The sequence below is a fragment of the Macrotis lagotis genome, chromosome X, assembly GCF_037893015.1.
Source record: "Macrotis lagotis isolate mMagLag1 chromosome X, bilby.v1.9.chrom.fasta, whole genome shotgun sequence".
Taxonomy (NCBI): Eukaryota; Metazoa; Chordata; class Mammalia; order Peramelemorphia; family Peramelidae; genus Macrotis; species Macrotis lagotis.
The window spans coordinates 203672915-203681744 of NC_133666.1; the positions used below are offsets into that span (position 1 = coordinate 203672915).

The following is an 8830-nucleotide window of genomic DNA, read 5'->3' on the forward strand; positions in this document are numbered from 1 at the left end:
GAGGAGATAGAGAAGTTGAATAGTCTATGAATCTGTACCTTCTTATATGGACTAAAGCAGCATTCTACAATGTCTGAATACTTTACCAGAACTCTCCCTACCCACTTTCCTCTTACCCTTCCTAAAGCCTCAGTGAAAATATTCTTTAATAAATTTCATTTGAGGGGCAGTTAGGAGGAGGAAGGATAAATCTCTCGATTACTAAAAATACTAACATCATATAATTATTCATTTGGAGAAGATTCTGCCAGCAAAAAATAGGAATTAGAATAGGAAGGAAATTTTAGATCTTTTTCATTGAAAAATCATATCCTCAAACAAGAAGGTGCAGAATTTTTCTCTTGTGGCATATAATTTCTAACCAAAATGCCTAAAAAATTTTGAGGTACACTTGAACTAAAAACATTCTAGTTCTTTAACTCAATCTGAAGAAAATTTCAGTAGCCTCTTGCTACCAAAACAGTAGGGCCAGGTCTAGTTGATTAAAAGAACTAACACAACAGTCTGGCTCAGGTTAAGACCATTTGTTCATTGTTTGGGCCCAGAAAGGTTCAGAGTGAATGTAAATAGCAATTGTTTCTGTTATAGCCAGAAACCCAGAAGATCTTCCCCTCCCATATAGATTTTTGGGGGGAGGGCTATGCAAAAGAGGCTCTTCAAGATCACTGAGAAACCCCTGAGAGTCTTACCCTCTGAGCTTAATTGGGGGGGGGCACTTCTCATCTCTCTCTTTATCTATATATCCTTAAAGAATGTATAGGTATTGTCTTGGTTAAACTATAACCTTGGAAAGAGGGCCATCTCCAATCATCAGGATCCATATCTGGTCAGTGGACTCAGATGACTTTGGAGAAGAATGTAGCACTAGTAAATTTGCACAGCAACCCTTCATTCAAATTCAATTCACTTGCATGACATGGCATCACCTTTCTGACGTCATGGTCTTCTTCACAAATGAAAGACAAACATCAGTCAGATGTAGGATTGTCAATCATCTTATTTGATAAAAGAAATCATAATATGGATGATCCAAAAGACAGTTTAACTGCATTTCTCCCAAGAAGATATGGCCTAAAAGTGACTCTTTGCATTGTCTTCATATAATTCTTCTCAAGAGAAGAAATACAGGTACCTCTCAAAAATTAGAAAGGTCTGAAAATTTTTGGGTAACCCAACAACTAAAAAAAAGAGACTACCATTATGGGCAGAAAATTAATTAGATTTAATATTATATCCCATTTGTATCAGTGATTCCTTTTTATCACTCATATTAAAAGACATCACCAACATAAATGGTTTCTGTGATGATTGCTGAAGTTATGCCAAAGATACTGATATTGTTATTAGTAAGAAGTCTTCATTTCCTAATAAAGGCCAAAGCTGCATTCTATAGTCTATTTGTATATATAACATATATATATATATATATACATATATATATATCCAGCACAAACTTAAAATGGTAATTTTTCCCACTCCTTGCCAGTCTACCATGTCCTATAAAAAAGGTATAAATTATGTTGAATTAACCTGTATTTTTCATCATATAATGAGGAAAATCTTGGCAAAACCAAGAAATTAAAATTAATCCAGAGTAAATACAATTTTGCTGTTTTAGAGATCTTTTTTTAAAGAGTACTGCTATGAGGAACTCATCCCAGGAGAGAACTCTCAAAGAAATTTCCTTTACCAGCAAAAATCTGTAATTGATATGCAATTTATATTCTTAAGAGTTACCAAGAGCACAGAGAGGTTAAATAAATTGCCCTAAGGACACAAGGCTAGTAAATATCAGAAACATTAGAAACTTCGTTTCCTTTATTTGAAATTGGCACTCTATCCACAACTACCATGATGATTCTCAATAAATAACAAGAATAATACAAGTTAAAACTGGTATTATTATATCATTCAACATGAGCTGAGTCAGTATTTTTTTTTTCCCCCAAAGCCACTGGCTTTATTTGAGGCCCTACACAGAGTATTCAGTAAAATGCAACTATGTCAGAGTTTGAAATAGTGCAAGAAAATGGCAGATTTTCTCAAAACAAACAGAAACAACTACAACTAATTCCAGTTAGTTTATGATAAGAAAACATTCAATGCTCCTACACTTAATTTTTTAATTTTATTTATTAATGAAATAAAATGACTGGATATTAAAATCAATACCAATTGTGTATAAGAATGCAGTCCTATAGAAGATAATGGATTTTTAAAAATAATCATATAATAAAAACTTATTGAAGAATGCTAGGGGCACTATATTTAAGCACCAAATTTATTAGATCAAAGTTTAAAAGATTAAATCACAACGCAAATTTTAAAAAACTTGACAATTCTTTGTTCTAATTACCTAACTTGGAGAAATAATTTTAACAGGCAATTATTTTGTTTTCAGAGCATGGCAATCCTTCAGCTCAAATTAGAAAGACAAAACTACCTCAAATTAATTCTTGAATAATATCATATTGGAGGAAATTATCAGCTACAAATAATTCTTTGGTTGACAAGTGTTAGAAAAATGGAATGATGGAACATGAAATTATAAATATGGGACAAAGATAATGCTATCATCCACTAATGATATAAGATGCTGAAAGGAATGCATTCTGACATATCAACATGGACAACTGACAGTGAAATACAAAATTTAAACAACGAAATTCAAAATGTCCTTCAACTAGACAGCTAAAGTTTTACAAATTTAAAATCTAGCTAAAGAAATCAAGCCAATATTACCCTAGTTGTAGATAAAATATATATGCATCTACAGCAATTTCCAAACTGAAAAACGTCCAAGACCTCCAATTTCTTTCACATCTAAGTATTAACACTTAATATATTGAAACGGCGTGTACTTGGTTTTCGAAGAGGATAAATGCCGTTTACCTAAATAATGTCAAAGATGGCTTATCTAACCCATGCTTGCTTTATATAGTCTTTTAAAAAATATTCTCGTGCAAAATCAAAAAGTTAAGTCACTATCCTCAGTGGTATTCAATAGCTCAAAACTGCACTAGATTCTGGCAGACAAGAACAACTAAAACTTGTGACATTCGATCCCACCTTTACTCCATATTATGAACAGGTTTTAAAGTTACCGATTTGAATTTGGTCTAAGAACGTTTGCGGGAAAGTTATGCTTTGGGAAAAATTGATAAGACGATATGGGATGAGAGGATGATGGGAAAAGATGTGGAAAACAATGCAGTGGTAAGGACACAAGAAAAATGCAAGGTTTGGGCCGGGAAAGGTCGGAGTGGGGATCGGGCCGGCAATGCTATATAGAGAGAAGAATAAATGCAAAGTTGCTTGGGGCATCAGATCAGTCTAAATAGAGAGGGCAAGTGAAAGCAGGTTGAGCCCGGGCTGCCGACGCGAAGACAAATGTGGTGACAGGAGGGCAGTGAAGAAATCCGATGTGCCTAGGCGGGGGGGGGGGGCACCATCTCTGCAGTTCGGTACAAATCCGAAGCCTTGGTGAGGAGGGGGGCGGGGAGGGGCAAGGTCCTTGGGCAAAGGAGATGGGAGGCAGGGCGGGGGGCGACAGTGGGGGAGGGGGACAGTCTAAGGCCCCCAAACAGGATCAAACCCATCCCCAACTGTGACTGCGACGTGACGACTGAGGAGGGGGAGGGAGGGGGACGCAGGGGCACGAGTGACAGAAAGGGCCCACCTGAGCCGGGGCCCGGGGGCCAGAGGAGGTCCTGGCCTCCGGCTTATGTCAGCGCAGCCGCAGCCCCGCGGGGAGTCAGCCTGGCCCGGCTTCTCTCTTTCCCTGGGCCGGAGGGAGGCTCTCCGAGTCCTCCCGATGCCCTGACCCCGGGGACCCCCAACTCGGAGGATCCAAGGAACGACAAGTCCTCTCACCGAGACCCGCGGTGGGTCCGAGCCGGGAGCAGCGCAGCCTCCTCGCCCCGCCACCCCCGGAGCCACCGCCTCCTCTCCAGGAGGACGGTCGCTGGAAGGCCCCGCCCCACCCAATGCGGCGGCCGAGACGCCAGAGGCTGGGAGCCTGCGAAGACCCGCCCTCCCGCCTAGCCCGGACCAATGGGCTTGGAGAACCTCTACCAAACAAACCTAGGCACCCAATCCGAAGGGGAGAAAAGGCGGTTTGAGGGACAGAAGAGGAAGAAGGAAGCACTGTCTGAAGCCCCGCCTCCCGCGAGAAAACCTCATTCGATTGGTAGAACGGTGCGAGAGTTGAGGACTTTCTCGGCAGCGTTCCGGCAGGATGCTCCCTCGCCCTGGGAGCGCTCCGCGGGCGGCGGCGTTCTGCGGAGGGAGGCGACGCGTCCCGGGCTCACCGCGAAGTCAAGGGGCGGAGCACCAAGAGAAGCGGGGGACGCCTCCTACACTGCGGAGGACGCCTCCTACACTGCGGCGGACAAAAAGAGCAGGGCACGAGCAGGTGCCAGTTACTTTCCTACCGCGGGATCCAGGAGGAAGCAGCGCTAAGAGTTTCTTTCCACAGGGACAAATAAAGTGGGTTTTTTTTTCATTTTCAGTTCAAAGACTGTCAAACATAAAGGAACAAATACCCGATTGTCACGTCTCTAGCTGGGGAAAGGCGCATTGCCCGGCCCGTCACGGCACTCCCTCCCGCTACCCAAGTGATGTCATTTGTCTGGAACTGAGCTGAAAGACAGACGTGTGATGGAATGCCAACAATTCGGACAATGTAGATGAATTCATGCAGAAGACATTCCGTTAAAAAAAACTGTATATACAAAATAAGTATAACAGACACACAGAGAAAAAAAAAACAGCATTCTGCAATTATAATAACCAAGGTTGGTCCTAAGAAGGGATGGGGGGGAAAAACTCTCTCTTCATTGCAAAGATGAGGACCCTAAAAATAATATATTGCTTGTGCTATCTAACATGGTTGATGTGATGGTTAGTGTTGCAGGACTGCTTTTCCCTCCTTAAAATATTTGTTATAATGGATGGCAGGCTGACAAAGAAAATGAAGGCTACAGAACCAAATAGAATTTTTTTTTAAGTTATACACAAAATTGTAATGAAATTTCTATTTGTGTTAGTATTTATTTAAAGGACAGCATTCTCTTGATGCTATTCATAACTTTATGACCTGTATTAAAGTATCTTTATGTAGTAACTTTCCTTGGAAAATAAGGAGAGTATACACGACCTCTAACGAATCTTTCCCTCTCATTTTTCGGTGAGTTTAGATTTTAAGGACCAGAACACTATCTCTTCTCTTTTGATATTATCAGAGATTGAAAGGTTCAAAGAAGGGAAGTGGAAGAACCAAAAGGTATTCCTCTGTTCATTCTGTTGCTTTTGCCTTAAGAGTAATCATTTGACTAGCAACTCCTAATATATTCTGATTGAAATAATAATGAAGTTTCTGAAAGCTCCGGTCTATTTATAGGAAATAGTGTGAGTGATCTGTCACCCTTCTTGTTCTTGTTCTTGTCCCCCTTCTCTGTTGGAGTCCACTGTGCTAAAAGGATCCTCTTTGCTCCTTCAAAAATTTCCACAATAAAATAAAGCACTTTATTTCTGATTTTAAATTTCCTCATCCATTGCCAATAGAACCATACACAAATTGATCCATTATCTCATTGAGGTGAGGTATCCTACGACGACGAGGTAGATCATTGTTCATCCATTCCTGCATATGTTTATTCTAATTTGCATTCCTGCCATAAATCTAGTTTACCCAGAGTCTCTAGATATATTTTCTTGTAGTTTCCTTTCTAATAACTAATTTAAATTTTTGCATCAGTTAGGATTATTAACTTGTTTAGCTATCAACACTACATTTGTTAATTGCTTTTTATTGTTTGTTAGAATGCACTTGTAAATCCATCTGATCTGGAAGATTTTTCTAAGTAGTTCATTGATGGCATGTTCAATTACTTTTTCTAATATAAGATTATTAATTAATATCAAGATTATATTTCTGGTCCTCTTTATCTAGGCAATTTATATTTTATAAATAATCATCCATTATATTTAGATAATCAGTTTTGTTGACCTTCAGTTGAGTCAAATAGTTCCCAAATTATTTAACTTTAATAATTATTTTTGATTTCTTCATTGGTGAATATAGTATTTTCACTTTAGAAACCATTAATTTCATTCTTTATTTTTTTTAAAAAGTTAAATGACTTATATTTTGTTTAAAAAAAATCCAGCTTCTAGTTAAATTTATTCAGTCAGTGGCTTGATTTTTTTTTTGTTTCTTTTGCTTTCAGTTTTTGTTGATCTCTCCTTTTATATTCAAGATTTCTATTTTTGTGTTTAATTAAGAGGATTATAATTTACTTGTTTTCTTTTGATTTCAAACCCAATTCATTAGTCTGCTTTCTTTCTTTTATTGATGGAAGTGTTTAAAGATATAAAATTTGCCCTAGGTACTGTTTGGGCTGCATCCTGAAAAATTTGATATGTTGTTTCATTGTTATTATCTTAAGTGATATTATTTCAATGATTTTTTTCTTTAAGTTATTCATTATTTTAGATGAAGTTACTTAGTTACAATCTTATTTTAAATCTTGGCTTCAAAAGTCCTTTACTGAATATAACTTTATTGTCTTATTGTCAGTAAAAGACATTTAATATTTATACATTTCTGTATTTTTTCTGATGTTTTAAGCATTAATACCTGGTAAAATTTTATGAAGGATCCATAAAAACTTGAGAATATATAAATTTCTTTTTATTCTCTTTCAAAATATTACAGAAGTTTATCGTAACTACCTTTTCTAAAAGTCAATTCTAGACCTTAATTTCCTTTTTTGTTCTTTTCTTCTTGAATTTATTTACATCTGAAAATGCTAAATTGAGGTCTTCTAATGTAGTTTGAAGGTCTATTTCTCTTTCTAAGTTAATTTAACTTTTCCTTTAAAAATTTTATGATAGGAATACAAAGCTGGTTCAATAATAGGAAAATTCTAAGTATAATTAACTACATCAATAACAAAAACAACAAAAATCATATGATTTTTTAAGAAATATTTTATTTATTTTGAAGTTTTATAATTTTTCCCCTCAATCTTGCTTCCCTCCCCCCAACCCCCACAGAAGGCATTCTATTAGTCCATACATTGTTTCAGTGTTATACATTGATCTCAGTTGAATGCGATGAGAATGAAATCATATCCTTAAGGAAGAAAAATAAAGTATGAGATAGCAAAATTATATAATAAGATAATTTTTTTTCCCTAATTTGAAGATAATAGTCTTTGGTCTTTGTTCAAACTCCACAATTGTTTCTCTGGATACAGATGGTATTCTCCATTGCAGATAGCCCAAAATTGTCCCGGATTGTTGCACTGATGGAATGAGCAAGTCCATCACGGTTTATTATCACCCCCATGTTGCTGTCAGGGTGTACATTGTTTTTCTGGTTCTGCTCATCTCATTCAGCATCAGTTCATGCAAATCTTTCCAGGCTTCCCTGAAATCTCATCCCTCCTGGTTTCTAATAGAACAATAGTTTTCCATGGCATACATATACCACAGTTTGTTAAGCCCTATTGAAGGACATTCACTTAATTTCCAATTCTTTGCCACCACAAACAAGGCTGCTATGAATATTTTTGTACAAGTGATGTTTTTACCCTTTTTCATCATTTCTTCAGGGTATAGACCCAGTAGTAGTATTGCTGGGTCAAAGGGTATGCACATTTTTTTGTTGCCTTTTGGGCATAATTCCAAATTGCTCTCCAAAAAGATTGGATGAGTTCACAGCTCCAACAGCAATGTATTAGTGTCCCAGATTTCCCACATCCCTTCCAACATTGAACATTGTCCTTTCTGGTCATATTGGCCAGTCTGAGAGGTGTGAGGTGGTATCTTAGAGATGCTTTAATTTGCATTTCTCTAATAAGTAATGATTTGGAGCAGTTTTTCATATGACTATGTATTGCTTTGATTTCCTCATCTGTAAATTGCCTTTTCATGTCCTTTGACGATTTGTCAAATGGGGAATGGCTTTTTTTTTGAATATTAGACTCAGTCCTATGTGTATTTTAGAGATGAGACCTTTGTCAGAAATACTAGTTGCAAAAATGGTTTCCCAATTTACTTCATTTCTTTTGATCTTGGTTACAGTGGTTTTTGTGCAAAAACTTTTTAATTTAATGTAATCAAAATTATTTAGTTTGTTTTTAATGGTGTTCTCCATCTCTTCCTTAGTCATAAACTGATTCCCTTTCCATTGATTTGACAGGTAAACTACTCCTTGATCTTCTAGTTTGATTATAATATTTTTTATTTATATATCCTGTATTCATTTTGATCTTATCTAGGGTATAGGGTATGAAATATTGGTCTAATCTAAGTTTCTTCCATAACTTCCAATTTTCCCAACAGCTTTTAATCAAAGAGAGAGTTTTTATCCCAATAGCTGGACAGTTTGGGTTTATAAAACAGCAGATTACTATAATCTACTGCTTTTTCACCTAGTTTATTCCACTGATCCATGAATCTATTTCTTAACCAATACCAGACAGTTTTGATGACTCATGCTTTATAATATAATTTTAGATCTGGTAAAGCATCTGGTAAACCTTCTCTTGCACTTTTTTTCATTGAATTCCTGGAAATTCTTGACTATTTATTTCTCCATATAAATTTACTTAAAACTTTTTCTAACCCATTAACATTATTTTTTGGAATTTTGATTGGCAGGGCAGGCACTAAACAAGTAATTTAGTTTTGGGAGAACTGTCATTTTTTTTTAGGTTTTTGCAAGGTAAATGGGGTTAAGTGGCTTGTGCAAGGCCACACAGCTAGGTAATTATTAAGGGTCTGAGGCTGGATTAGAACTCAGGTACTCCTGATTCCAGTG

At 36.8% G+C, this 8830-nt stretch overlaps 1 protein-coding gene across 6 annotated transcripts in view; it reads right to left on the reverse strand.

The window, feature by feature from the left end:
- The window catches only part of PJA2 (praja ring finger ubiquitin ligase 2), a 146359-nt gene extending 142399 nt beyond the window's left edge, over positions 1-3960 (reverse strand). For 4 of the 6 annotated variants that reach the window (XM_074201240.1, XM_074201238.1, XM_074201239.1 and 1 more), the window contains exon 1: positions 3680-3959. The gene's annotated coding sequence lies outside the window, so the exon portion shown is untranslated. Of the gene's footprint in view, positions 1-3679 lie in introns of all 6 variants that reach the window. The other 2 variants (XM_074201242.1, XM_074201243.1) reach the window with 1 other exon arrangement.
- Between the last annotated feature and the right edge of the window lie 4870 nt (positions 3961-8830).